The sequence below is a fragment of the Sphaerodactylus townsendi genome, linkage group LG02, assembly GCF_021028975.2.
Source record: "Sphaerodactylus townsendi isolate TG3544 linkage group LG02, MPM_Stown_v2.3, whole genome shotgun sequence".
NCBI lineage: Eukaryota > Metazoa > Chordata > Lepidosauria > Squamata > Sphaerodactylidae > Sphaerodactylus > Sphaerodactylus townsendi.
Window position 1 is genome coordinate 171,245,327 of NC_059426.1, and position 15,118 is coordinate 171,260,444.

General features: G+C 47.0%; 1 protein-coding gene across 1 annotated transcript in view; it reads right to left on the minus strand.

The window, feature by feature from the left end:
• MNAT1 (MNAT1 component of CDK activating kinase) overlaps window positions 1-15,118 on the minus strand; it is a 182,234-nt gene that overhangs the window by 18,824 nt on the left and 148,292 nt on the right. The window lies entirely within an intron of this gene.

Genomic DNA, 15,118 nt, shown 5'->3' on the forward strand with positions numbered 1-15,118 from the left:
GCATCACTTTCAATTTTATTTTAACGGAGACCCCAGATTCTCCCTTTAAGGTAGATTTAAAAAGAAAATTTGAGCTCTCCTAGTTTAACACCATTGAAAGTGCTGCTGTGGGGGGGTGGATTCCACAGGAAGTGTTTGTGAGATGATGCTGACATTTTGTTTTGGTAAATGTTTTGCTGGGGAGTGATTTGTGAGAGATTGTATATACCACTTGCACTGGCTTGGGTGATTTCTCAGGCTAACAACCTACCTCATAGGGTTGTTGTGATTAGGAAGTGGAGAAAGAAAGAGTTGGTGGGGAGAGGAAGCCATGTATGTTTGATGGGAGTGGGAGGTGTTTTGTGAGCTGGTACAAAAAATCATTGTTTGGTCATGGTGGGGAGGTGGCTGCCCATGCGCCGGAGTGGGAGAGGCGTAAACTCAGGCTTTGTCCCGAGGCCAGTTTGTCTAGATGCAGCCTGCCTTTGGGTCTCCTACAGGAGAGAAAGGGGGGATATAAATCCAAACTCCTCCTCCTCCTCCTCCTCCTCCTCCTCCTTCTTCTTCAACCCCCCGCCACCCCGGCTCCATCCTCAAATCTCCTCGAATTTACTAACTTGGAGCTAGCAAGGTTTCTATGGCTTAGTAGGAAGATGTACACATTTCCCCAAACAAACAAATACCTGCGCAACATCCACTTGTGCTAAGTTTCTGTTACACATTACTAGGGAGTCATATGGGCCCTGCAGACCCACAATTCCCCAGTGACACACATTGCTCCCCAGTCATTAGCTGCCTGCTTGCATAGGGTGGGAAATCACTTTGCATAGTACGATAGCATCACGTAATTTAAAAAAACCTAACAGTGAGATGAGTGCCAAAGGATAGCGGCACCCATATATCTTCTATAGCCGTGGTGGCGAACCTTTGGCACTCCAGATGTTATGGACTAGAATTCCCATCAGCCCCTTTCAGCATGGCCAATTGACCATGCTGGCAGAACTGATGTATAGTCCATAACATCAGGCATTAAGGATGCGCCACCTTCTCCACCAAAGAATCTAGGGTGGTCATTTGTGTTGAGGCAGAAGTGAAAGTAACCATGTTCCTGAGGTGAAAACAGAAATGTCTGCGAGCACTAAAGGATCAATAGCATGGGATGAGATACAAGGAGGAGACAGAAATCCTAGCAGACAACCCAGAACTATTTCTGTACTTATTAACTGCAGCAAGAGTCACGGTTGCATCCAGTGGGAAAATGGAAAATTTCCTGTCCAAGAAAATTGGAAAGACAAAATGAGAAAGTATTTTAGCATGGCTAAGCAGACTAGTTTTTTTGTTAATAGTAGACCAGAATATGAATTTAAAGAGAAATGGGATCCATATTTTTAAGTATTAAAAGATGAATTTAAAGAGAAAGGGGATCCATATTTTAAGTGTTACGTAACGGAATTATAGAATGGAAAGACTCATTTAGGCATATGCAAATACTTACTTATACATGCACAGCCGATTATGATGTTATAGTTAACGTATCTAAAAACACTGCATACCTTTTTATAACTGAGAATGTAGCTAAGATTAATTGGACTATTTAGACGATTAAACGGTTAGTTGTTTTTATTCAATATACTAGTTAAAAGCTCATTTTTATCAAAAGGATTAAGAAATACAAAAGATTATAAATGCAGATCCAGGCAATATTATTACTGTTTAAGTTTACATTTTAAAAATTAATGAAGGTTGTTTTTATTTGGTACGCTAGTTAAAAGCAGCTCGTTTTTATCAAAAGGATTAAGAAGTGTATCAGATTATAAATGCAGATCCAGGTAATATTACTACTGTTTATGTTTACATTTTAAAAATTAATGGTGAAGGTTGTTTTTATTCGGTATACTAGTTAAAAGCAGCTCGTTTTTATCAAAAGGATTAAGGAATTGATAAGTGCCTTTCAGTGATGAGACACTTTTTTGGAATTTGAGTGCCCAAACTACTATTAGAAACCCACTTGTTTATGCATAAAAGTACCAACGCGGCAATTTAACCTGAATAGTTTTAGTTTAGAAAAAAGCGGACCAAGAAAGTGCATTACTCAGGAGTAAGCTTGGTGGTAATTAGAGTGGCTGCTTTGAAGCAACGTGCATCTCAGGTGAGATCCGACCCTAGGAGGTTTACTCAGAAGCAAACCCCATTGCCAACAACTGGAGCTTACTCTAGGTAAAGGACTCGCGCTTTTGTTCTTTGCAAGAAAATCGAGTGAAGTTTTAACAGCGCTTAACAGGGTTACCTACACTGGCTTCCCCAAACTTGGTCTTAGGTTTAATGCTAATAATCGAGCCCAGTGGCCCAGGCCAGCCTAGATGTGTGTGTGGGGGGGCACTCTGTTTGCGTGTGCCCACAGAGAGGGCTCTGAGTGCCACCTCTGGCACCCGTGCCATAGGTTCGCCACCACTGTTATAACTGTAGATCAAGGTAATATTGTTACTGTTTATGTTTCCTTATTTTTCATTTTCCTTTTTTCCTCCTTTCCTGTAATTTTTGCCAGTAAAATAAAAATTATTTTTAAAAAGAAATACAAGAAGGATGCTGAGGCCCTAGTAAAAAGCACCACACGAACTCCTGAGCCCCACCCCACTCCTCATGAGCAGAAGCGCCTCACACCTACTCAAGGACACTATGGATTAACCCTTGATGTGACAAAGGCCCCTTCCGCACATGCAGAATAATGCACTTTCAATCCACTTTCAATGCACTTTGCAGCTGTGCGGAAGAGCAAGATCCACTTGCAGGCAATTTTGAAAGGTGACCGAAAGTGCATTATTCTCGTAATGAAGAAGACAAACACTAATCAGAAGAGTCATTTGGTAGAAATCCTGTCAACTGGATCTGGTTTGGTTTAAAAAGTGGCTACTCCCAGAGCGCCATAAGGCCTTGGGTTGAGTATATACTTCTATGATTCTGCTATGTTCTTGCTGCTATTTTTGTGAATGTTGTAAATTGTTTTTAACCTGAGTTAATTTATTTTATTCTGTGTACTGTTGTTTTTGGCCTATTGTGTGTAGTACTGTTTCTGGCCTAGTGTACACCGCCGAGAGCCCTTCGGGGGTGGGCGGTTTAGAAATTTGAAAGATAGATAGATAGATAGATAGATAGATAGATAGATAGATAGATAGATAGATAGATAGATAGGCAGGCAGGCAGGCAGGCAGGCAGGCAGGCAGGCAGGCAGGCAGGCAGGCAGGCAGGCAGGCAGGCAGGCAGGCAGATAGATAGATAGATAGATAGATAGATAGATAGATAGATAGATAGATAGATAGATAGATAGATAGATAGGTTGCCGCCTTTGTTACTCACAGACAAGGTTTCCCCACCCACCCTGGACACTCCCCACACACCCTGGACAGATATATACTCCACTTGCTTTTCCAACATCAGATCCTCTGAAGATGCCAGCCACAGATGCAGGTGAAACGTCAGGAGAGAATGCTGCTAGAACAGCAGAGCACGCGGCTTAAAATTTTTCTCTTTCTCACGGCTAGAATTAAGGGGCACTCATTGAAAATGCTGGGGGGAAGAATTAGGACTAATAAAAGGAAACACTTCTTCACGCAACGTGTGATTGGTGTTTGGAATATGCTGCCACAGGAGGTGGTGATGGCCACCTACCTAACTAAGCTTTAAAAGGGGATTGGACAGATTTATGGAGGAGAAGTCGATTTATGGCTACCAATCTTGATCCTCTTTGATCTCAGATTGCAAAGGCCTTAGCAGACCAGGTGCTCAGGAGCAGCAGCAGCAGAAGGCCATTGCTTTCACATCCGGCACGTGAGCTCCCAAAGGCACCTGGTGGGCCACTGCGAGTAGCAGAATGCTGGACTAGATGGACTCTGGTCTGATCCAGCTGGCTTATGTTCTTATAGATAGATAAGAGGGGGAAGTGTCCGGTACACTGGTGCATCCTCCGCCCCTGCCACGCCCCCACCAGGCCCTGGAACGTCCCCACTACGCCCCTACAGGAGTGCACGCCCGGTGCATCATGCGTGCCCCCGCTCCCTTGGAGCTATGCCTCTGCCAATTCCTTGACACAGGACACACACACATACACTCCCCCCCCTAATTTCAATATATCTCTTGAGCACCCTGTTCCCCAATCCACCTTTCCCTGTCGATCCATTTTGAGTGGTGCCGGGCGCTATTTTGTCCAGTCTTGCTCTACCCGATTGTCTCTTTAACAGCAAGGAGAAAGTAAATGATATACCACCCGCTGGGAGGGAAGCCAAGTTCTCATGGAGAACACGGGCTACTTAACAACATAATTATATATTTCGATCGCGATTGCCAAAAAGAGGTGGAAAGGAGGGGAGGGAATATCTAAGATTCCAAGTCTTGGCTAGGATGACGTTTGGTTAACCTGAAACAGATTTCCCACCCCCAATGAGAAAAAAAAACCCCAGCAAAATAATTCAGTCTTAGCAGTGATCTCCAGATTGCAAGAGACTAATTATAATAAGTGCACTCCGGGATAGAGCAGGCAAGAAATCGATATGAAGTTACCTTAGAAAAACAAAGAAGAAATCCAGGCCGGATGCTCGGAGACCTGACAATTACCATCAGGAGAAACTGGCTGTCATTCACAGATTACCCTCAATACTCCCACTATTACCACTTCAGTCTGAACAAAAAAGCCATAGAGTTGGGGAAAGAAGGCATTTTTAAAAAGCAGGAACCGCCGCCCCCCCTCCAAAAAAAGTAGGGATTTAATTAAGCCATTTTGTCATGAACGGGTTTTAAACTGGTTTTAGCATTTCTATTTTTGTAATTTGGTATTGTTTCTATTACGCTTTCATTGTAGATTGATATTTTAAGCCGCCTCGGGTGCTTCGGGAGATTGGCGGGATATAAATGTAAAGTATAAATAAATAAAAGAATGGAAATGAAAAGGAACCCTACGCAGCTGACGGGATCTGGACCAGAACCGAGACAAGCCGAGAATGAGAAGCCGACGGCCGTGCGCGAAGTTTTGAAGGAAAGGGGGAAAAAATCAGCCGCATAAGTTATGAAACTGTGGAGACGGAGTTATTTTCATAACTATTTTTATTCCAAGACTGCATCTGGCATTTTCCTTTGGCCACAAAAACGTGTAATCATAAGCCTGTGTTTTCATATTTTCTCCCACAAAAGATCTTGAGATGCGGATGGGGGGGAGGAAGTAATAAAGAAAGCCGGGATGAAACAATGTACAAGAACCCCCAAAAGAAAACACCACGGACTGCACAGAAAGAACAGGAACAAAGGAAAATGGCGGCCAAATCGATTGCCAACGGGAGCAAGGGACAGGAAACCGCAGGAGAGTTTACCAAGGAGAGTCTCTCTGAGAGGAAGAATGACCAGAGATCACAGAGCTCTATCCGAGAGGTCTTGAGCGAGGGCAAACATATTGTGAATGTCGCAAGTCTTGTCAACCACAGACGTTGGATGTAAGTTGTAATTGGTGCCAGTGCTGATTGAAATTAACTTGGGCTGCTAACGACAGGCACAGCGCATAGATTTCCTGGAGTTAGAACTGGTCTCTGCAAGACAGAGATCTGGAGAAAATGTATGTTTTGAGGGGAAGATTCTGTGGCATTGTACGCCACTGAGGTCCATCCCCTCCCCTCCCCTCCCCCCCGAAGAAGAAGGACGAGGAGGAGGACGAGGAGAACTTGGGGCCATCTACAAATGAAGAAGAAGAAGAGTTTGGATTTATAGCCCTGCTTTCTCTCCTGCAAGGAGACTCAAAGGGGCTAACAAGCTCCTTTCCCTTCCCCCCCTCACAACAAACACCCTGTGAGGTGGGTGGGGCTGAGAGAGCTCAGAAGAACTGTGACTAGCCCAAGGTCACCCAGCTGGCGTGTGTTGGGAGTGCACAAGCTAATCTGGTTCCCCAGATAAGCCTCCACAGCTCAAGTGGCAGAGCGGGGAATCAAACCCGGTTCTCCAGATTAGAGTGCACCTGCTCTTAACCACGACGCCACGCTGGCTCAGCCTCCACTCCTAACATCCACCCCAGCTTCTGCCCCTAAAATCTCCACATATTTCGCAACCCACAATCCTAAGCCCAACACAACCAGGGAGGAGGGACAGATGCTCGCTCTGGGCATGGATGACCTTTACAAGTTCATCTGAAGCACGGGGACAAGAAGAACAGCGCAGGCAGAGGGCAGTCTACGGCGTAGGAGGTTAAGAGCTCGTGCATCTAATCTGGAGGAGCCGGGTTTGATTCCCAGCTCTACCGCCTGAGTTGTGGAGGCTTATCTGGGGAATTCGGATTAGCCTGTGCACTCCCACACACGCCATTTGGGTGACCTTGGGCTAGTCACAGCTTCTCTGAGCTCTCTCAGCCCCACCCACCTCACAGGGGGTTTGTTGTGAGAGGGGAAGGGCAAGGAGATTGTAAGCCCCTTTGAGTCTCCTGCAGGAGAGAAAGGGGGGATATAAATCCAAACTCCTCCTCCTCCTCCTCCTCCTCCTCCTCCTCCTCCTGGTGAGCACCAGATTTCTTAATATAATATAACAGAAATTCCACTTGGGAGATTCTCAGTAACCAGTCACTCGGATGGGTCTTAATAAATAGCATTGCACAGATTCTGTTCTTGTTTGCCGCAAACAGCCACTCACGCAGAAGTGGCGGTCAGGTTCTATCACTGTTCTATCATTTAAAATAAATTTTGGCCTGGCAGTTACAAAATTGGGCGGGGGGGGGGGAGAGGGAATCTAGCCTCTTGGCTCAAGGAGCGACTCGGCTTCTCTGAAGCTGGAAGGAAAAGAACGCAAGCACGTACCAGCTTGCCAAATTTTAAAGAAAGGCCAAATTCAGTGTATTTAAAATAGCAGGGACTCTCTGCTTTGTTTGCGCCACTTGCCCGGACACTCTGGGCTCTTGGTTTCTTGAGGGAGCTGGCAGCTGAGACCCTGTTCTAAAAACAGTCCCCGAAACACTTGGCAGTGGGAATGCCGGTTCCAGCGAGGAGGCGCAGCCAAAATGGTGTGCGGTGGGACTGTGCTGTTTCAGCTGCTGGAGCCCAATGAAAGGGCAAAGATGTGCTGAATGCATGCAAAAAGCAGAGAGAGAGAGAAGGAGGGAGAAGAGACAGAGAAAAAGCAAAGGAGAGGACAGAGAGGAGAAGAGAAGGGAAGAGGAGAGGAGAGGAGAGGAGTCACCCCACTCCAATGGAAACACAGCATAATTCTTCCCATATCATACAGAAAAACAGAGAGCGGTCGGGAGTGGACAGATGAAGCCTCGGAGACCGTACAGACAGGAGGGACTGAGCTAGATATCCAGTGTTTGAGTGGAAGGGCACTGCTGACATTTGAGGGCATAAGAACATAAGAACGAGACTGCTGGATCAGACCAGAGTCCATCTAGTCCAGCTCTCTGCTACTCGCAGTGGCCCACCAGGTGCCTTTGGGAGCTCACATGCAGGAGGTGAAAGCAAGGGCCTGCTGCTGCTGCTGCTGCTGCTGCTCCCGAGCACCTGCATAAATCTGTCCCAAGTCCCCTTTAAGGCTAAAAAAAATTGTATAACACTGGAAGTTGAACAAATGAATGAGTGGATATGAGAACAGATCTTGGTTTGTTGCAGGCCCCAGTTAGACACTGTTTTGGGGCAAGAAAAGTTTTGCCCTCCATTGTCTGTGACAAGAGAATCATTTTCCAGCACGGGTCACTGGTTGTTAATGAGGTGTTCAGCCAGTTTGAGCTGAGAGCCATATTTTAATGTTCTAAGCTTTTTGTAACCTGACCAGAGCCCTTCAGGGACTGGGCGGGATATGAATCCAGGTGGGTGGGTGGGTGGGTGGGTGGGTGGATGGATGGATGGATGGATGGATGGATGGATAGATCTTATCTGGGGAATTCAGATTAGCCTGTGCACTCCCACACACGCCAGCTGGGTGACCTTGGGCTAGTCACAGCTTCTCTGGGGCCTCTCAAAACTGCCCTACCTCCTACAGGGTGTTTGTTGGCCATGAGAGGGGAAGGGGCAGAAGGAGAGATTGTAAGCCCCTTTGAGTCTCCTGCAGGAGAGAAAGGGGGGAGATAAATCCAAACTCTTCTTCTTCTTCTTCTTCTAGATGATAGATGGATAGATAGATAGATAGACAGACAGAGCTGAGGTAGAGGGACAGACAGAATGAGACAGACCAGGGACGGGCACAATACAGTTGACGGAGGAGGAGCCGAGTGGAGAGCAGACAGACAGTGGAATGCTGCAATCCCACTCCAATGTCTTTATTGGCATCTAATTGGTAGTCCCACTGGCTTGAGAATCACACATAGCCAACATAAGATAGTATACAATTTAGAACAACATAAAGAACGCAAAAAAAAATTCTACTCTTGATACAGTTGGCAGACGTGCGTACAAACAAAAGCTCATTGCTCCTTTAAAACTAAACTTATCCTAAACAATTTGAGGCAGTTTAAATATCAGCTTCTTTTAAACCCTTTACAGTTCTAACGAATTCATTTCGGAGATACGTTGCGCAGGAGAAAATGAGATTGTATGATTTTTCCCCCCTCTCTTTTTGGTTAAAGGACAAGATTTTAATCTTAAACACCAGAGCAGGTATGTTGTTAAACCAGCTACCAAGCACAGCACAGGGGTGACAGATCTTTCCAAGATAGCACCCAATGATTTTACGTGTGCCTTCTCATTGCGAAATACAGGCCCAGAATCGGGAGCAGATAGACAGGTAACTCTGCTCGAAACACTGTTAGATCTCAGACCCTTAGGCAATAAACAGACTCTGGATTCTTAATCAGTAGCATTTATTGAAAGACAACGAAGTACCCAACTTGAGAAAGCAAGTTCTGCCAGGCCTCGCTTTTGCTAGCCCCTTTATCCCCAGTAAGTCCCTCCCTCCCGTTTCCCCACAGAACGCGTGAAAAGAGTTATTTTGGAGCTTTGGCGCCCCAAGGTCGGCGATAGGAACAGATACAGCCACCTGGCTTGTTTACCCCCACAGGGTAACGGAGCAACTCGCCAGGGTCAGCCTACTTATCTACAAATGTGTGAAGCCATAAAGATCAAGAGAAAGAAGAAAGGAAAGTTCCATTACATACACCGGGCTGGTTACATACATTTTATAACAATTACACAAGTGAAAGTACACTTCCCTCACCCAGAGAGCATCCCTGTCAATATAAATTGTTACAAAACGGTGAAGTCAGGAATGCCCCTCAATCCTGTTCCTGACAAATACGGACCTACAGTTTTGTGTTTTTCAGTCCAGGACCCTGAGGTTGGTAGCTGGAGCTTAAGGTGACCAATCTCTCCCCAAATATCCAGGTATTTCCCAACCTAGAACCGGCAACCCCATGGAGGCCAACACAAGAGAGGGCCTTCCTTCAGCTGGAGCTAGCGTCTAAGGTGAGTTTTGGCCAGTACTGCTTGTTGATCAGGAAAGACCAGAAGTTGAGGTTCCTGACTTGGCCAAGAGAGAGAGACAGAGACAGAGAGAGAGAGAGAGAGAGAGAGAGAGACCCTCAAAAACAGGGGTGAACACCAGCGGCAGAGCTAACAGGGGGTCAGGGGTCCATGTTGCACCAGGCGCATGCCTGATCGCCCCCCACGACACCCCACTCCCCCCCTTGGCACCCCCTCTGCCCCACACTTACCTTATTGCACAGGTGTCAAATTCGTGGCCCTCCAGATGTTCATGAACTACAATTCCCATCGGCCCTAGCCAATATAGCCAATGCTCATATTGGGAGGGACTGATGGGAATTGTAGTTCATGAACATCTGGAGGGCCGTGAATTTGACACCCCTGCGACAGTGCAGGCTGGAGAAGCGGCCTTTTCCCTTCAGGCTGAAAACAGCCTGGCGGGAACTACACTTTCCAGGGGACCCTGTGAGCCCCAAAGTCTCATGGGAAGTGTAGTTCCCACCAGGCCATTTTCAACCTGAAGGGAACAGGCCGCTTTTCCAGGGTGAACTAAGGTAAGTGTGGGGGAAGGGCGTCGCGGGGGGAGGGTGGCAAACACAGAGTGCGCACCGGGCGCAGTATGGCCCAACTACGCCTCTGGTGAACACTGCAGTGCAGAGAACTACTACTGTACCTAATGGTCATAGCCTTCTACTGAGGAAGAGCTCCTGAAAACGCCTCATTATCGCAAATGGCGTTTTAGAATGCCTCATTCTGGATATTTCTGCACTCCTTAAGAAGGTGTACAGCTGTTACAACCACGAACCAAAGTCCTTTGTGCATGCCGACTATTACCATCTACAGCAAAGGACTGCATCTTTCAATTTAATCTGTGTTTCATTACACAGTCAAAAACAAAAAGAATTCCATAATTGTTCCTAAGTATACAATTGTATTTTTTGTATATGTGTATTGTTAGTGGTTTGTATTTTTTGTAAATTTTGTGGGAAATTTTTGCATTTATGTATGTTCATAGCTATTTTAGACAATAGGGCACTCATATTCACTTTTCAATTCACTTAGTAAATTAGTAAGTATAAAAGTTAGTGTGTGTGTGTGTGTGTGTGTGTTTGTGTGTGTGTTTGTGTTCTTATGCAGCAGTACTGGAGGTGTTTTTTGTGGACATTGCATGCCTGTATTCCCTTCTGGAACCAACATGGCTTGAAAGCCTGTAACTCAGGGGCCATGACTATCCTGCTTCAACCAGCTGAATCCCTCCGCTGGAAGGGGGAGGGTCAAGATCAGGTGCCAAATCTTCATTTGCCCCAGTCCCCCCCCCCCCCCATACACACACCTGATAAACAAGCCGGCTTAGCATGACCATTTTTGTCTGGGTGTGAATCACGTTCACACACATGAATCAGGCAAGAGACAGTATTTGGGAGAAAAGCTACAAGGGATCGGTGTAGTAGAGCAATGTATCTTATCTCCTTACATAGTAGATATAAATCCGCCCTGAGGCGAGAAGGTATAAAAATAGCCAAGTCTACCCAACTAGTTCAGCGAAACAGCCACTTATCTATTGTATTTTGTCAATACTCCACACCTTTCTCCCAAATGGGGACCCAAAACAGGTTACATCCTCTTCTCCATTTACCATCACAACAATCCTGTTAGGTCAACTAGGCGGAGAGTGCGTGACCAGCCTAAGGTTATACAGCGAGCTTCCGTGGCAGAACAGGGATTCCAGTTTGGGTCTCCCAGATTCTAATTAGATACTCCAAAAGAACATAAGAGCATAAGAACAAGCCAGCTGGATCAGACCAGAGTCCATCTAGTCCAGCTCTCTGCTACTCGCAGTGGCCCACCAGGTGCCTTTGGGAGCTCACATGCAGGATGTGAAAGCAATGGCCTTCTGCGGCTGTTGCTCCCGAGCACCTGGACTGTTAAGGCATTTGCAATCTCAGATCAAAGAGAATCAAGATTGGGAGCCTCCATAAATCTGGACTTCTCCTCCATAAATCTGTCAAAGCCCCTTTTAAACTATCCAGCATCCTAGATTAGAAGCACCACAGGCCTAATCTTGGAAGGTAGTTCTATTGTTATGTTCTCTTACAGTGAAGTGAACAAGGGTGTAGGTTTGCTTCCAGGGGGGCTGTGCTAGAGAACCTCTCCCGCAGTTATGCTCTGAGCAGGGGGACCATTTCAGATTTCCGTGGTGCGCCAAAGAGGGAGAGAAAAATTTCCTGCCAAGGATTCCATGGGTTCGCTCTTGAAAGGGACACAAAAAATCAATCAATTCAGTGGCGTAGTGGCTAAGAGCAGTGGCAAAGAGCAGGTGCACTCTGATCTGGAGGAACCGGGTTTGATTCCCAGCTCTGCCGCTTGAGTTGTGGAGGCTTATCTGGGGAATTCAGTTTAGCCTGTGCACTCCCACACACGCCAGCTGGGTGACCTTGGGCTAGTCACAGCTTCTCGGAGCTCTCTCAGCCCCACCCACATCACAGGGTGTTTGTTGTGAGGGGGGAAGGGCAAGGAGATTGTAAGCCCCTTTGAGCCTCCTACAGGAGAGAAAGGGGGTATATAAATCCAAACTCTTCTTCTTCTTCTTCATCCCCAAAAAGACAGTGAATTCCAAGAACATTTGTTATACTACATCAGGGGTCGGCAACCTTTACCACCCAAAGAGCCATTGGGACCCGTTTTCCACGGCCCCGAAGATCTACCGAGCCAGAGAGGCGACTCCACAAGGAGCCGCCTCCGGTTCGGCCCTTCCACTCACCTTTCCTTCCAGAGCTGGGAGGCAGAGGCACTGGGCAGGGAAACCCCCTCTGCCCGACGGAGCAGGCAGCCGCCTGCTCTGTGGGGCAGAGGGGGGATGGCGGATGCGAGGATGGCCGAGGGGTGATGGCGGCTGCTCTGGAGGGACACCCCCACGCTACCCTCCGACCTCCGGGCCACATGGAGTCACAGTAAAAGGCTGAAAGACGGAGCCGCGGGTTGCAGACCCCTGCACTACACTATGAACCAGATATACAAGTGATTTTAAAATACCAAAATGGAGCGAGTTATCTTCCTCCTGCCTCTTTTAAATAGTTTTCCCAGCCCTGGAATCAGTCCCTGATGAATGCAGGCACTGTAAAATAGGAAGTATCGTTGGAGTCCTGCCGCACTGAATGTCAGAACTGGATAACATGCATTGCGGGAGGAATACGTGGAGCTGCCTTATACTGAATCACAACCTTGGTCCATCAAAGTTAGTATTGTCTACTCTGACCGGCAGCTGCTCTTCAGGACTTCGGGTAGAGGTCTGCAATCTGCAGAGGCCGATCTACTGACAGTCCCCCGCCCCTCAATGATGCGGCTGGCCTCAACCCGGGCCAGGGCCTTTACGGCAGTGGTGGAGCTACAAGGGGACAGGGTGTGTGCCGTGCACCGGGTGCACGCCTGGGGGTCGCAGAAAATCGCCCCAGGCCCCTCCCCATTTCCCCCGCTCCCCCCCGCAGCACCCCCCACCCCCCCTTCCCACACTTACCTTAGTTCCTTTCCTTTTTCTTGAACTTTTTCAGGCAGCAAAAGGCCTGTTCGCAGTAAAAACGGCCTGAGGAACTACAGTTCCCAGGAGACCTTGGGGCTCACAAGGTCTCCGGGAAGTAAAGTTCCCATCAGGCCGTTTTTACTGTGAACAGGCCTTTTGATGCCTGAAAAAGTTCAAGAAAAAGGAAAGGAACTAAGGTAAGTGTGGGAGGGGGGCGCCATGGGGGGGGGGAGAAATATAGTTTGGTCCAGCTACGCCTCTGCTTTACGGCTCTGGTCCCTGCCTGGTGGGACACTCTTCCATCTGCTGTCAGGGCCCTGCTGGACCTTGGTGAGTTCCGCAGGGCATGGAAAACTGAGTTGTTCCACCAGGCCTTCGGGAGGCCAGCCGTGGATTGCCTGCCCCCTCTTGATGCCCCCATGCTTCATTTCTGTACCATCTCCGGCATGGTCTTGCTTTACATTTCTCCTATTTTTGGCATTGCTGGTCCTTTCCCAGTCTTAGGATCAGACGCCACATAAGAACATAAGAACTAGCCTGCTGGATCAGACCAGAGTCCATCTAGTCCAGCACTCTGCTACTCGCAGTGGCCCACCAGGTGCCTTTGGGAGCTCACGTGCAGGATGTGAAAGCAATGGCCTTCTGCCGCTGCTGCTCCTGAGCACCTGGTCTGCTAAGGCATTTGCAATCTCAGATCAAAGAGGATCAAGATTGGTAGACATAGATCAACTTCTCCTCCATAAGTCTGTCCAAGCCCCTTTTAAAGCTATCCAGGTTAGCGGCCATCATTACCACCTCCTGTGGCAGCATATTCCAAACACTAATCACGCGTTGCGTGAAAAAGTGTTTCCTTGTATCAGTCCTAATTCTTCCCCCCAGCATTTCAAATGGATGCAACCTGGTTCTAGTATTGTGAGAAAGAGAGAAAAATTTCTCTCTGTCAACATTTTCTACCCCAGGCATAATTTTATAGACTTCAATCATATCCACCAATCAATGTGGGTTTTGTGATAATTCTGCTATTGTGATTTTAAAGGATTTTAAAGTTCACGTTTATAATTTGTATTTTATTGGGCACTATTTGCTATTGTATACCGCCCAGAGCCCTTCGGGGGCTGGGCGGTCTATGAAATCTACTACTACTACTACTACTACTACTACTACTACTACTACTACTACTACTACTACTTCTTCTTCTTCTTCTTCTTCTTCTTCTTCTTCTTCTTCTTCTTCTTCTTCATCATCATCATCATCATCATCATCATCATCATCATCATCATCAACAACAACAACAACAACAACTACTACTACTACTACTACTACTACTACTACTACTACTACTACTACTCCCTGAACTTTTTAACTGGAGATGCCGGGGAGTGGACCTGGGACCCTCTTCATGGCAAGCAGATGCTCTTCTACAAAGCCACAACCAGGGGTGTATTGCCCAAGGGGACATATAGGGTCAAATGTCCCCAGGCTGCGGCCCTTTAGTCATGTGGGAGGGTGGATAATCCCCACCCCACACACACCCCTCTCCTCCTTCCTCCCAAGTGAGATGACCTGGTGCAAAAAAATAGTTGTTTGGTCGGGGTGGGGGAGGGCAGCCACCCATATGGGGGGGGGCACTCAGATTTTGCACCCGGCTACATTTTCCCTAGATACGCCTCTGGCCACAACCCCTCCCAAACACGCCTTTCCCCTTCACATTACAAATGTAAGAGGTTCAATCAATTGCTGCTTCCAAAAAGCTCCCAGAGATGTTTAACTATCACATCTTGGAACAGCCCACTCCAGACTGATGGACACCAAAATAAACGTTGACCGACAAATGAATTAACAGAAGCATTTTTTTTCAAAGACAAGAAAGTACCATTCCTCTAATGAATAGTCAATCAAGGCGCACAAAATACATACAAACGTCAGAACGGACGATAAATCTCAAATCAACTGTTATCATTAAGGAGACTTTTCAGACTCCCGTAGAGGTTTGTCAAATAAATCTTTTTAGCGCACGCGGAGGTTTGCGTTCAGTTGCTTTCGGTCGGGGGGGCGGGGGGAGTCTCTCTCTGGAACGGATGCACGTTCACGGCCACTGTCAATATAGCTGTTTCGGTTCCAAACCAATTACAAATCCTACTTTTGAAAAGTTCAGCTCCATTTCAATGTTGTTTTTTTAAGATTGTCTACA